Genomic DNA, 15901 nt, shown 5'->3' on the forward strand with positions numbered 1-15901 from the left:
TCCGTTCGACAGTCGTTCGATAGCCGTTCGACAGTCGTTCATTTCCGTTCGACGGGCGTTCGATGACCGTTCATTTCCGTTCAACGGGCATTCGTTTCCGTTCGACAGCCGTTCAATTGCCGTTCGATGACCGTTCATTTCCGTTCAACGGGCGTTCGTTTCCGTTCGATGGTCGTTCAATTACCGTTCGATTACCGTTCAATTACCGTTCGATAGCCGTTCAATTACCGTTCGATGACCGTTCGACGGTCGTCCGTTTCCGTTCAACGGGCGTTTGATAGCCGTTCGATAGCTGTTCGACGGGCGTTCATTTCCGTTCGATGGTCGTTCAATTACCGTTCGAAGACCGTTCAATTACCGTTCGATAACCGTTCAATTATCGTTCGATAGCCGTTCAATTACCGTTCGATGACCGTTTGACGGTCGTCCGTTTCCGTTCAACGGGCGTTTGATAGCCGTTCGATAGCCGTTCGACGGGCGTTCATTTCCGTTCAACGGGCGTTCGTTTCCGTTCGATGGTCGTTCAATTACCGTTCGATGACCGTTCAATTACCGTTCGATAGCCGTTCAATTACCGTTCGATGACTGTTCAATTATCGTTCGATAGCCGTTCGATAGCCGTTCAACGATCGTTCGTTTCCGTTCGACGGGCATTCGATGACCGTTCATTTCCGTTCGATGATCGTTCAATTGCCGTTCGACAGGCGTTCATTTCCGTTCGACGAGCGTTCGTGTCCGTTCGACGGGCGTTCGACAGTCGTTCGATGACCGTTCAATTCCGTTTGACGAGCGTTCGTTTCCGTTCGATGGTCGTTCAATTACCGTTCGAAGACCGTTCAATTACCGTTCGATAACCGTTCAATTATCGTTCGATAGCCGTTCAATTACCGTTCGATGACCGTTTGACGGTCGTCCGTTTCCGTTCAACGGGCGTTTGATAGCCGTTCGATAGCCGTTCGACGAGCGTTCATTTCCGTTCGATGGCCGTTCAATTACCGTTCGATAGCCGTTCAACGGTCGTTCATTTCCGTTCGACGGGCATTCGATGATCGTTCAATAACCGTTCGATCAGGGTTGACGCATTATATTATAATGTTATATTATATCATGCTAATTTGCATGGGAACATGTATACTTTGTCTTACGACGCGTTTTTGATATGGTGATAATGCTACATCTCTACTATAAAATCTCGTGTCGAGACCTCGTTGCCTCGTCACAAAGAGTTTAGCAGTGCGAGAAGAGATTAAAAGTGTGTTAAGAAGTTTAAAAGTAATAGATCGCATAAATATCTATCCAGATTGGAAAAAAAAAATGTTCGACTTATTATGCATCGTATTTATGACGTTCCTGTGGAATGTAAGTATCGTTTTTGTGAATATTTTGTAAAAAATTGTGTATTTATATTAATTATATTTTTTAAATAAATTTTTGTGTAGTTCCGGGACCAGGTGGAAATTCCCGGGTTCGTGAACATTGAGCGTCGACGCTGGGTGCGGGCGGTGCACCGGGCTGAGAGGGAGGACTTCTCCTATATGTGGGGCGACACCCCGGAGAATCGCCAGGTCGAAGATATTTTCAACCTGCGGCAGCTCTTCGGGGAAGAGCCCTATGATGAAATAGAGGAAGAGTGTACAAGGGTACAAGAAAATTGGAACATAGAAGAAGAGAAAGAGGAGCAGGAGGAGGAGAATGAGGAGTCAGGATGAAGAAAGAGAAGAGGAATGGATTGACAGATGTAAGTGTTTTTTTTTTCTTTTTATAAATCTTATCGTAATATATTTCTATTAACGCAGCATCTTCTTTCTGTTCCAGGAGCGGCCTCCCCTTAGCCCGGCGCACCCCCCTCCATATATATATTGGGTTGGCAAATAAGTTTGTTCGGTTTTTATGTTGATACAGATTTATTCCGATTCACTTTTTTTTCTCGCCTAACTTCGCGTAACTCGATTGCGCATTTGAAAGGTTATGTTTCACTTAATCTTTCTATGAATTTTGGTTTGGCTAACATTATGATATTGTGTGCTGCATAGCTGTAAAGATGGAAGTAAATAACGTGCATTTTCGTCATATTTTGCTCTTTTATTTCAAGAAAGGTAAACGAGCTGCGGAGGCTAATAAAAAGATATGCCGTGTATATGGGGATGATGCCTTAACAGAACGCGTATGCCAAAAGTGGTTCGCCAAATTCCGTTCTGGAGATTTTGACATCAATGATGCGCCCCGTTCTGGTCGCTCGACCGAGATTGATTCGGATAGTGTCAAGGCCATCATCGATAAAGATCCATCCCAATCGGTGCGAGAGATTGCTACAGCACTTAATATATCCCATACAAGCGTAGAAAACCATTTGCACCAGCTGGGATATGTTTCTTGTCTCAATGTTTGGGTGCCGCATAAATTAACCGAAGCCAACTTGGCTACTCGTATATCCATCTGCGATTTGCTATGGAAACGCCAAGAAAACGACCCATTTTTAAAGCGAATGGTGACGGGAGATGAAAAATAAATCGTCTATGATAATATAGTGCGTAAAAGATCATGGAAGCACAGCAGCGAGCCGCCGCAAACAACTTCAAAAGCGGGACTGCATCCGAAGAAGATCATGTTATCCGTATGGTGGAATTTTAAAGGTGTCATTCACTACGAGCTGTTACCGTTAGGCAAAACGATTGATTCAACCGTATACTGCTCGCAATTAACAAAATTGGACCAAGCAATCCGCACAAAACGTCCAGAATTAGCAAATCGCAAAGGTGTTGTCTTCCACCATGACAACGCCAGATCGCATACGTCATTGATCACTCGGAACAAATTGATTAGTCTTGGCTGGGATGTTTTGCCTCATCCTGCGTACTCACCTGGCCCCTTCCGACTATCACTTATTCCGATCGTTGCAGAACTCTATGAACGGGAAATCCTTCAATAATAAGGAGACGGTCAAAAAGCAATTGGATTGGTTTTTCGCCGATAAGCCACAGATGTTCTACGAACGCGGCATAATGAAGTTGGTGGAAAGATGGCAAGAGGTCATTGATAAAAATGGTCAATATATAATTGATTAAAATTTATTTTGTGTATCAAAAAAATTGTGTTTTATTCCACCCTAAAAAACTGAACGAACTTATTTGCCAACTCAATATACAGGGTGAGCCATTTTAAGTTACCCACCCCAATAACTTTTTTATTTTTGAATGTACAACAAAATGTTTCAAATAAAAATTGCTTAACTTCGAGGGGGACAGAAGATAGTGGCAAAAATTTGACCTTGGATAGTCACTTGAAGGTCACATGAAGGTCACCTTCAATTTCTTAAATGGAACCTACTATTTTTCATTGCATATTCATATAGCTTATCTCGAGAGCTTTCCAAAACACTATAATTAAGTACCTTTTCGTTAAGTACTTTTTGAGTTATGAGGCTTGAATTTCTTAATTTTACATAAACCGTAAAATATCTTGTAAAATATTCATTTTTCGATTATCTTACCTTAATACTTTTACGTACAAAATAATGAGAGGAATCAATTGGTGTAAAGAAAACACATAATTGTTTCGAAAAAAAAAATGTAATTGTTAATTGCAAATTACATTTTTTCTTTCGAAACAATTATGTGTTTTCTTTACACCAATTGATTCCTCTCATTATTTTGTACGTAAAAGTATGAAGGTAAGATAATCGAAAAATGAATATTTTACAAGATATTTTACGGTTTATGTAAAATTAAGAAATTATTTCAAGCCTCATAACTCAAAAAGTACTTAACGAAAAGGTACTTAATTATAGTGTTTTGGAAAGCTCTCGAGATAAGCTACAAGAATATCCAATGAAAAATAGTAGATTCCACTTAAGAAATTGAAGGTGACCTTTATGTGACCTTCAAATGACTATCCAAGGTCAAATTTTTGCCACCATCTTCTGTCCCCCTCGAAGTCAAGCAACTTTTATTTGAAACATTTTGTTGTACATTCAAAAATAAAAAAGTTATTGGGGTGGGTAACTTAAAATGGCTCACCCTGTATATATATATTTTTTTTCATACTTTATTATATATTTTATTATATATATTATATTAAGTACATACACACACACACAAATTGTATAGTACACACACACATTTTAAGAAATTATATATTTTAATTGGAAAAAAAATTGCAGTTATTTATGCGCCTCTCCTTGCATTCTCATCTCCCTTATGCGTTCTCCCCTTGTGTCTCTCTCTCTCTCTCTTGCGCTAGTTATAAGTATAGCGATATCGTTCTCTCTCGCACGCGTTAATCATAAGGCTGAGTTTCCACTGAGCGCGTCACGCGTCGCGTCAACCAGCGTGAGCCAATCAAAACATCCTATTGTAATAACATGTTTTCCGTGTTATTACAATGGGATGTTTTGATTGGCTCGCGCTGGATGACGCGACGCGTGACGCGCTCAGTGGAAACTCAGCCTAAATCTCACTATCTTCGGCATGCGTCATTGTTCTTTCGCGCTATCTCTTTCTCTCGCGCTTAGAATAAGTAATCTCTCTCGCGCTATGACACAAAAATGTATAACAGATTTTTAATAAATGTATATTTATAATTTAAAAAAAAATGTGATTATTTACGCGCCTCTCCTTGCGTTCCCATCCCTTGCGTCTCTCTCTCTCTCTTGCGCTAGTTGTAAGTCTCGCGTTAATCATAAGTCTCTTTCGTATGCGTTCTCTTCGCGCTATCGTTCTCTCTCTTTCGCACGCGTTGTTCTTGCGCTATTATCGTTCTAAGTCTCGCGATATTATAGTTCTCTCTCACACGCGTTGTTCTCGCGCTATTGTCGTTCTCTCTCGCACGCGTTGTTCTCACGACATCGCTCTCTCTTTCATATGCTTGTCATTTACCTTTGCGTCGTCCTTCTCCCACCTATGCAGCATCTTACAATGCGTCGTCCTTGTCCCACGTTGACGCCATCCTTGTCACACGTTGATGTCATCCTTGTCGCACTGTCCTCTTCACATACTTAGCGCTATCCTTTTCCCACACGTAGCGCTATCCTTCTCACACCTTCGCACCGTCTTCTTTCCGCGGATCCCCCTTCTCCTCGTGGACCTAACCCCCTCGTCCATCGCTCGCGCCGCGGATCCTCTTCCCCGCGCGTGACGTCACTCACCGAGCGTCGCAATTCCTCCTTCCCCGCGCGTGACGTCACTCCCTCGCACCGCGGTTCCCCTCGCGCCTCACCCCCCCTGAGAGGACCTGAGTTAGAACCCGCCTTGTATACCTACTCGTATATTTAATACATAACGCATACATAATATATAATATAATAATACAAAAAGGCTGTAAAAACATTTAACGCTGTTACGCGTATTAAATAAAGCGAGAGACCAGAGGCAACGAGAACAAGAAGCATTGCCTCGTCGCCGACTGTGGAAAGTGAGAAGGAGACAGAAAAGAATATCTCTGTCCTCCTCTACTATCCGAAACTAGCCGAGGCTCCGGCTCTCACGGTACGCAGTTTACGTCTGCGCGCGTCATCCCCTCCGCTACGGTTGCTCGTTGCTCGCGTGGGCATTCTGGCATCACTGTGTACAGCCTTTGTACTAAAGCAGACAAATACAGCGATATATCCCTTATACAGGGTGAGCCATTTTAATTAACGCACGCAATTATTTCGGAAATAAAGCATTTTAGAGAAAAATGTTTCAGACAAAAGTTTTATGGTTTCGAGGGCGCCATAAGATGGTATCATTGGTTTGACACTGAAGAGTCATTTGAAGGTCACGTGAAGGTCACTTCAATTTTTTTAAATGGAACACCCTATATATTTTTGCACACTCTTGTAGCTTATCTCGAGAGCTTTCCAAAACACTATAATTAAGTACCTTTTCGTTAAGTACTTTTTGAGTTATGAGGCTTGAAATAATTTCTTAATTTTACATAAACCGTAAAATATCTAGTAAAATATTCATTTTTCGATTATCTTACCTTAATATCTTTACGTACAAAATAATGAGAGGAATCAATTGGTCTAAAGAAAACACATAGTTGTTTTGAAGAAAAAATATGTAATTTGCAATTAACAATTCCATATTTTTTCTTAAAAACAACTATGTGTTTTCTTTACACCAATTGATTCCTCTCATTATTTTGTACGTAAAAGTATTAAGGTAAGATAATCGAAAAATGAATATTTTACTAGATATTTTACGGTTTATGTAAAATTAAGAAATGATTTCAAGCCTCATAACTCAAAAAGTACTTAACGAAAAGGTACTTAATTATAGTGTTTTGGAAAGCTCTCGAGATAAGCTACAAGAATATGCAAAAGCATATAGGGTGTCCCATATAAAAAGTTAGAGGTTACCTTCACATAACCTTGACAACGCTATTCGAGGTCATAATAATGTTGCTGTGTAATGCGCCACATAAAACCCTATAACTTTTGTATGAAACATTTTTTTTTTAAATGCGTATTTTTCGAAATATTAAGGGGTTTCCACACTTTTGGCAAACCCTGTATAATACATAATGCATACATAATATACAATATATATAATACATAATAATTAATGAATGTGCCGATTGCGTCGTGCACATTACGATATATCGAAGTCGTTCCACAAACGTAACAATATATTTGCAATAATAACGACAACAAACGTATACTGACCACTTATACGTTTGCGTCGTGACAATAATATAAAAATAATATAAATGAATGGTGACATTCCTCACCACCCATGGGGTATCACTAAAGGCGCGTTAGGTTTTTTATTTTAGTGGACCTTCGCCCAGAGCCCTACTGTACCACACTTTAAATAATATTATATTGCACTAATATATCTACATATAATTATCTATATTACATTTATGCAGAAGTTGTTTTTTAAAAAATATTTTTACACATTAATATTTTTTTAGTCTGGTGTCAATTAGTGACAAGAAATTTTTTAATATTTTGCAAGTTTGGTGTCAATTAGCGACAAGAAATTTTTTAATATTTATGAAGTATTTGTTCTCTTTTATTATTATTGCGTTGTAAACGATCAACCGACACTTTCATCTGCTGCATATAAAGTCAAATTACTTTTTTCTTTTTTAGGATAAGCTGCATATAATTTATTAGATAACATTCGAGATAAATGTTGTTTGCTTATTGTCATGCTTATAGCTGTTTCGCCTCTACACTGAGAAAAAGGAATTGTTGAATTAAATAAATAATTTTAGTTGACTTCTATTTTGTTAATTCAATGCTAAAATTGTCTAAATAACAAAAAATGTGTTTTAATTAACAAAATAAGTGATTGAGACACTTGAATCAATTAGTTGAATGGGTATAGTTGCATGAACACCATTATGTGTTACTAGAACTAAAAAGATGTTGAATGAACTGAATCAAAATCTGAGTAACTGCACATACTGTTAAACTAAAAAATTTGGAAAAACAATTTTGATGGTTTGAAACAATCAAATATTCCATTTTAATAATCTTGTTCGCATGTTACGATGAACTAAATTTTCAGTTAGATACAAGATATATTACAACTAATAGTCTGAACTTGATGTAACGAAATAATGATTTGAGAGAAATCATAAAACAATTAAATACAATTTATAAATTTAGTTAATTGAATCAATTATTGAATTTTCTCGACGTTGTTGTATCATTTCAAAACCAAAATTAATTGAATTAAATACGATATTTGTCGATTTTTCATCATTTGTTAAGTTTTCAATTAGTGAATCATATTTTTATTGATAAAAGCAAAGCTGAGAATGATAAAACATGATATATTAGGGCTACAAAATCGGGAAGAAACAAAGCAAAACTTTGGAGGAAGGAATGAAGAAAGATTGAAAAAAGAAGGTGAAAATAGAACGAAAAGTATCAATACTTAATTATCAATATTTAATTATCATTACTCTTGATTATCAATATATTAATATGATAGAAAGAAAATAGAGAGTGAAAGAAGCTTTGAGATCATAGGTTTGCTACAAAGAAGCACTGTACATCAGTGATGCCAGATCCGGCCTTTCGGTAGCATGCGGTATCATGGAGGAGATAATAGAAAAAGACAAAACATGATTCTCTCTCGCTATTCTCTGCGAGAAAAGAGCAGAGAAGAGTGAGAGAGAATCGCAGAGAAGAGCGAGAGAGAATCATGTTTTGTCTCTTTCTATTATCCCCTCCATGCTACCGCATGCTGCCGAAAGGCCGGGATCTGGCATCACTGCTGTACATGTGCTGCCATGTTTAAGCCGCTCTGCGTGCGCGCATGTTTGTGCATGTGCGTGAGCCGGGACTTCCTTCTAGTACCATTTCGTGGATTGATTCGTTCGAGTGCGCATTTCGTGAGTATCCTTATCGCAGACACGAGACAACAGGCAAGAAAAACCGTTGGTCTTACGCTATATCCTTATTCGTATGTCGCGAACAAAGAAATCTGGAACAATTTTATTAGTGATAAACTAATAGTTGAAGAGAGAGTGCGGATAATAAAAGTTTATACGGTAAAGTGTATGTTATACATAAAACTGTAATCATATAAATAGTTTATTTTATCAAAATTATATACTATGAACAGCACGTGTGAAGAAATATTAGAACAGTGGGGACTGGCCCCATTGATCAATCGTTTCAAAGGTATATATTTTTTATTAGAAATTACATACATACACTCGTCCTTCGACTTACGCGGTATTTTGTTACGCAATTTTTTTTATTCACGGTAAACACGGTAATCTCCTTATTTACGCGGTTTCTTTGCTGCATTCATTTATATTCGAAATTACAAATATAGCTAAAAAACAATTAAATTATTCAGATATAAGCATAAACCGATTACTTTTATATTATCAAACATTGCAATGGTACTTGTCTAATGGTTTGGTAATATAAAAGTAATCGGTTTATGATAATATCTAAATAACTTAATCGTTTTTTTTATATTTATAATTTCGAATACGAATGAGTGTAGTAAAGAAAATAACGTGATTTTCAACAGTATAAGAATATAGTTTCTTAAAATTTGTTATGCTTTTGTTTTCAAAAATTGTTATTGAATAAAATAGTTTTCGTGAAATAAAATCAAAACAAACAATATTGGAATTTTCGAATGACGTATTTGCATACATTTAGATTAAAAGATTAAAAATTCGAAATCTGTGTATTGCGCATTTGTAGAGAACAGAATTGACGAAAACGCTTTAAAAAATCTGACCGAAAAATTGATTGCCGAGTTAATCCCGGAAATAGGATTGCGAACCATTTTCTTGAATAAATGGAAAGATCTTATAAAAATATCGGAATCTACTCTTTTTCCCATCATCAATGAAAAAGAAGTAAGTGAATATTTTAATTCGAAAGTGTAATATTACTATAAAATTATTTTATTTTGTTATTTTTTTTAAATTATTTTTTTTATTACTTGTGTTCATTCATTATAGACTTTATCTATAGTTTGATAAAAATTTTCGAATTTTTATGCGAGAAAAAAAGTCTTTTCTTTTTCTCTTCCTTTCGTTCTCCGAGGAGCGCGGATAATAAAAATATAATTTATCTATAAAAAAAATTTCAAAAACAATTTCGAATTTCTATGCATCAATATATTTTTCCATTACTCGTCAAATATTAAGAAGCCGAAATTATTTTTATAATAATAAAATATTAGTAGCATAGAGTATTTTACTGTTTTTAAAAAATATTCGCAGTACTATAAAAAAAAATTATTTCTAAAATTATTTCACTATTATCCATATACACTATATTTTTATGCATAAATTAAATTTATTCTTATAAATTCAATTTATTTTTTATTAAATTTTTGTGAACCTTATTCTTATATAATAACAATTATAAAAGTCGTACGCATCATATCAAAATTTACAAACTACTTTATATATTCTTTAAGGCGAAAAGTAAATAATAAAATGTTATTTTTTCAAAATTTCAGAAAAATGATTCTGATGATAATGACTTAAACACCATCAGCGTACAATCAAGTTCTCAAATATCGAATTCTTCGTCAAATATAAGCCTTAAAGAATATAAACTAACTAGGCAAAATGCTTTTGTTGGAGAAACAGAGTTTCGTAAAGTTCAATGTTGCGTGAAAAATCTTTTAAAACGTACGATACACGGACGTCTAATTCTTCAGGTATATAATAAAACAAAAGTACTGACTCGAAAAGTCCGAAATACATTGATGTTATCATATCAGAAGCATTGGATGATTTCAATAGGTAAGCCATATATTTAGAAGTCTAATTCCGAATTCGCCTTATATGCAGAATTACATTATTATGAAATTATTGCAGACGTTTGAATAACGAAGATTTCGAATTTTTATCGAACGATATTGTTAAAGTGTTTCCAACTAAATTAACTAGTACCTACTACATTCCACCTGTAAAGAAACGATTTTCAAAAGCTAATGAATCTATTACGTCACGAGGTAAACTTGTCGATAAATATCGTAATAAACTTCGCGATTATCATCGTTTGACTGGTTCAATATTATCTGAAGACTACGAGTTCTGATAACGAGATTAATAATACGGTAACCGAAGGTATGAAACATATTTTTTCAAGTATCTACATACAGGGTGATTCTGAACAAACGTTTGTCTTTAAAATATCAAATTTTCGAATGAATTCTAAAACAATTTTTCCTCTTGCAAAATTTTGCCCGGAGCTTAGTTTTTAAACTATAAAGGAAAATAGTTAACTACTTACGGAACGAGTACAAGAGGTAGGCAGGGACGGCGCGATATAGGCGATTACGTGAAGCACTCGCCGCGATCAGCTGATTGCTATTCGCGATGACTGCAACAATCAGTGTGTGTGTGAGAATGTGTACGCATACACACACACACACATACACACTGATTGTTACAGTCATCGCGAATAACAATCAGCTGATCGCGACGAGTGCTTCACGTAATCGCCTATATCGCGCCGTCCCTGCCTACCTCTTGTACTCGTTCCGTAAGTAGTTAACTATTTTCCTTTTGCAAGAGGAAAAATCGTCTTAGAATTCATTCAAGAATTTGATATTTTAAAGACAAACGTTTGTTCAGAATCACCCTGTATATACAGGGTGTCTCAAAAGTCCCGGAACGGTCGAATATTTTATAAACTATGCAGTTTAGAAAGAAATGTTTCAGACAAAAGTTGTATGGATTGAAGAGGGCCATAAAATGGTGTCATTTGTTTGACCTTGAAGAGTCACCTGAAGGTCACGTGAAGGTCACCTCCAACTTTTTAAATGGGACACCCTATATGCTTTTATATATTCTTGTAGCTCATCTCGAGAGCTTTCCAAAACACTATAATTATGTTAGTTTTCGTTAAGTACTTTCCGAGTTATGAAGCTTGAAATCGTTTCTTAATTTTACATAAACCGTAAAATATCTTGTAAAATATTCATTTTTCGATTATCTTATCTTAATACTTTTATGTACAAAATAATGAGAGGAATGAATTGGTGTAAAGAAAACACATAGTTGTTTCGAAAAAAAAGATGTAATTTGCAATTAACAATTACATATTTTTTCCTAAAAATAACTCTCATGGCAGCCTCACGAGAGCCACTTAACGCTCGATCTGCACTGGCATCCGAGTTTAGATTGCTTTTCATTCTTCACTCAGTCGACACAGTCCCGATCGGACACAGACCCGATCGGATACATGCTTTCGCTTTGTGCTTTTAATGCGAAACGAAGTCTATTATTGTACGGTTCCACATGGGTTTGCAACTTTACACGCGAAATGAGTTCAATTCATACCGCCCTGTGCTTTCAGGGCGAAACGAAGTCAAGAGCAACGTTGTCGCAAGAACGATAACATTTGACGATTACCCGCGGTGCTTGCACGAAGAGATTGAAATGACGCGTTAGCAGTCGTGTATACGATCTAAGTTACATCAAGTATTACACAATCCGCGAAACAAAAATTGCTCTGAGTTCGTACGACGACAAGCGGTATATCGTACCCGAAACCACCGATACGCTGCCGTGGGGACATTATAGCAAAGCTGTACGATTTTCATTACCATTACTAATCATTATCAACACTTTTAATGAAAATTAATAAAAATTACTAAAAGTCTGAACATTACTAAAAGTAATGGAAAGTAATGGAAAGTAATGGGCATTATTTTTCATTATTTTTCATTACTTTCCTATAGATTTACACTACTTGGAACTGGTACTGACCCACTTTTTGTAAATAGGATGTTTAATTGGGAATTTTGTGGGAATTCTCATATTTAATTTAATAGGAGTGTTAATCAATTTTAATAGTATTTATTTGATATCGATTCTTTTTTTCTTGTGAAAACCCTATTTTATTATTATTGAAAAAAATGTGGTTATTATTTGTATCACACTTGCAAATTGCAAACTGAGCTGACCGCATTGCGGTAAGTATAGATTTTCGATATCAATTGAAAATTCACTGTATTCTAACTTAATTCGATCTTGATTTCAGAGATTTGAGAATTAGGAAAAGGCTTTCATATAACTATAACCTGTACAGGAGACATTCCCGACTTTTTAATGTAAGTATTTACGAAAATCTCAAGTTGATGGACTCGAGTATAGATGATATACAATACATAAAGTAGATAGTAGACACTACAAATTGTATACAGAGTTACAATTTTAAATAATTATGCAATATTTGTGATTGATCATTTTCTAGTATTAATAATTTTTACAGAAAACAAGAACATATACATACATATCCTATCGTATCAGTCCATCGCTCTGCAGTCTGCCATTGTTCGCTTTCCACCATTGCGTTTGCCAAGTCGTCCATTCCAGATTAGCTTACCGATTACCCAGGTTAGTAATAATGCCTGTGTTTAACCCACAGACTTCTATATAATATACTAGACTGCGAACTACTCATATACTAGTATATTCGTGTCCCGAAAAAGTATGTACTAAAAGTACTGTACTGCGCATGCGTCAAATAAGCTTATGAAGAATGTCATATACAGGCTGCGGTTTAGTAAGCGCTATAAGTACTGCAGAGCATTTGTAGCAGCACTACGGTTGGTTCACTTAGCGCTACGAGACGCTATAGTAAACCTTATGACGTCATAAAATACGTCATGCTAGCAGAAAATCACATTTCATGTCAGCTTATTTGGCGCATGTGCTAGTTTTGTACATAAAAGTTGGGTACATCTCACAGATAGGAGCTCGCGGTCTATAGTGTATTATATACAGGGCGATCCTGAAAAACGTTATGTCTGCAAAATGACGTATTCCTGACACCATTCTAAGACAATTTTTCCTTTACCAAAATTTGATTTGAAGCGTAGTTTTTGAATTATTAAAGGAAGTAGTTAACGTATGACGGGTCGAATACAAGAGGCAGGCAAGGGTGACGCGATTCACCGTCAGACGCGGGTGCTTACGCGGGGCGCCTGCTGCGATCAGCTGGTCGCTATACACATACAGACACACATGCGAACACATACATTCTCTGTCTGTCTGTCTGTCTGTCTGTCTGTCTGTCTGTCTGTCTCTCTCTCTCTCTCTCTCTCTCTCTCTCTCTCTCTCTCTCTCTCTCTCTCTCTCTCTCTCATTCGCTCACTCACCTGTAATTTTTTTTTTTTTTTTTTTACGAGAGGGGAAAATGCATTTTATGCATACCCACCGGTCGATCCAGTGAGTTATGTGGGACTCGAGTACCAAGTCGAATTACCAACTCGGTACTCCCTACCCACTAAAAACCCCTCTCTTTTCACGAATTTCTTTTGACACACTGTCCCTCTGACTTCCCGAGATCTGTTTTCACATAACGTCAAAAAATAGTTATCATTACCTTGTTCGATGACTTTTGATGTATTGCTATAATTGCTTGAAGGAGAAATGAATTTTCCGATAGATCGTACGTTCTCAAATTACGTAATTAACGTAGATATCACGTTGCAAAAGACAAGAAATCCACACTAAATTATTAACTGAAAGTTTTTCTTCTTTCATGAACTGTATTCTTTTATAAACTTTAACGTAATCACATTTATTTACTCACTCGATGAGACGAGAAATTTACTAATGACTCTATCACTAATCACTATTAATCACTGTCGAATAATAACTGTTGGCGATTAAAAATCACTCAATGAAAGAAACACGCGCGGACATGTTACTACACGACACGACGACGCGACAATGCGACGATAATTACTCGGCGACTGAAAGCAGTTTTTTGTCATGGTAGGTTGCGGTAGGTTACGGTACTACTGGCGCTATCGAACGCAATCAAGTGTTCGATTGAAGAATGCGGTAAACATAATAAACATTTAACATATTAATATTATTATTATCATGAATGTGTGTGATATCCAAACATCGTATGATATCTATTTAAAAATTAATTACATTAAATAAGTGTTTTTAAAATATTTATTACTTTTACTATTATCATATAAAATATTAATATTAAATATTTATTTAAGATAATAGTAAAAGTAATAAATATTTTAAAAACACTTATTTAATCTAATTAATTTTTAAATAGATATCATACGATGTATGGATATCACACACATTCATGATAATAATAATATTAATATGTTAAATGTTTATTATGTTTACCGCATTCTTCAATCGAACACATGATCGCGTTCGATAGCGCCAGTAGTACTTTAATCTATCGCAACCTACCATGACAAAAAACTGCTTGCAGTCGCCGAATAATTATCGTCGCATTGTCGCGTCGTCGCGTCGTGTAGTAACGTGTCCGCGCGTGTTTCTTTCATCGAGTGATTTTTAATCGCCAACAGTTATTATTTGACAGTGATTAATAGTGATTAGTGATAGAGTCATTAGTAAATTTCTCGTCTCATCGAGTGAGTAAATAAATGTGATTACGTTAAAGTTTATAAAAGAATACAGTTCATGAAAGAAGAAAAACTTTCAGGGAATAATTTAGTGTGGATTTCTTGTCTTTTGCAACGTGATATCTACGTTAATTACGTAATTTGAGAACGTACGATCTATCGGAAAATTCATTTCTCCTTCAAGCAATTATAGCAATACATCAAAAGTCATCGAACAAGGTAATGATAACTATTTTTTGACGTTATGTGAAAACAGATCTCGGGAAGTCAGAGGGACAGTGTGTCAAAAGAAATTCGTGAAAAGAGAGGGGTTTTTAGTGGGTAGGGAGTACCGAGTTGGTAATTCGACTTGGTACTCGAGTCCCACATAACTCACTGGATCGACCGGTGGGTATGCATAAAATGCATTTTCCCCTCTCGTAAAAAAAAAAAAAAAAAATTACAGGTGAGTGAGCGAATGAGAGAGAGAGAGAGAGAGAGAGAGAGAGAGAGAGAGAGAGAGACAGACAGACAGAGAATGTATGTGTTCGCATGTGTGTCTGTATGTGTATAGCGACCAGCTGATCGCAGCAGGCGCCCCGCGTAAGCACCCGCGTCTGACGGTGAATCGCGTCACCCTTGCCTGCCTCTTGTATTCGACCCGTCATACGTTAACTATTTCCTTTAATAATTCAAAAACTACGCTTCAAATCAAATTTTGGTAAAGGAAAAATTGTCTTAGAATGGTGTCAGGAATACGTCATTTTACAGACATAACGTTTTTCAGGATCGCCCTGTAGAAGTCTGTGGTATAACCAGTACACATACGAGTATAATCAGTGTTGCCAAAAATAATGTCGGTATTGTCTTTACAGTTTATAGAATGAGTGTAGCTTCCGAATCCGATTTTGATTCTGACGACGTAGTGGCGGATCCGAGTTTTGTTTCCCTCGAGCAACTAACAGCGAGTGGCCAGCGTAAACGTAGGCGGGACAATTCTGCGGTTAATGAGTCTTTGCCCAGTAAGGTGCCGAAATTGGAGGAAGTGACCTTATTCAAAGGAGAATTCTACACCTGCGCCGAAT

This window comes from Camponotus vicinus, unplaced genomic scaffold (assembly GCF_025532165.1).
Source record: "Camponotus vicinus isolate PSW18456_S1 unplaced genomic scaffold, iyCamVici1.0 SCAF_6, whole genome shotgun sequence".
NCBI lineage: Eukaryota > Metazoa > Arthropoda > Insecta > Hymenoptera > Formicidae > Camponotus > Camponotus vicinus.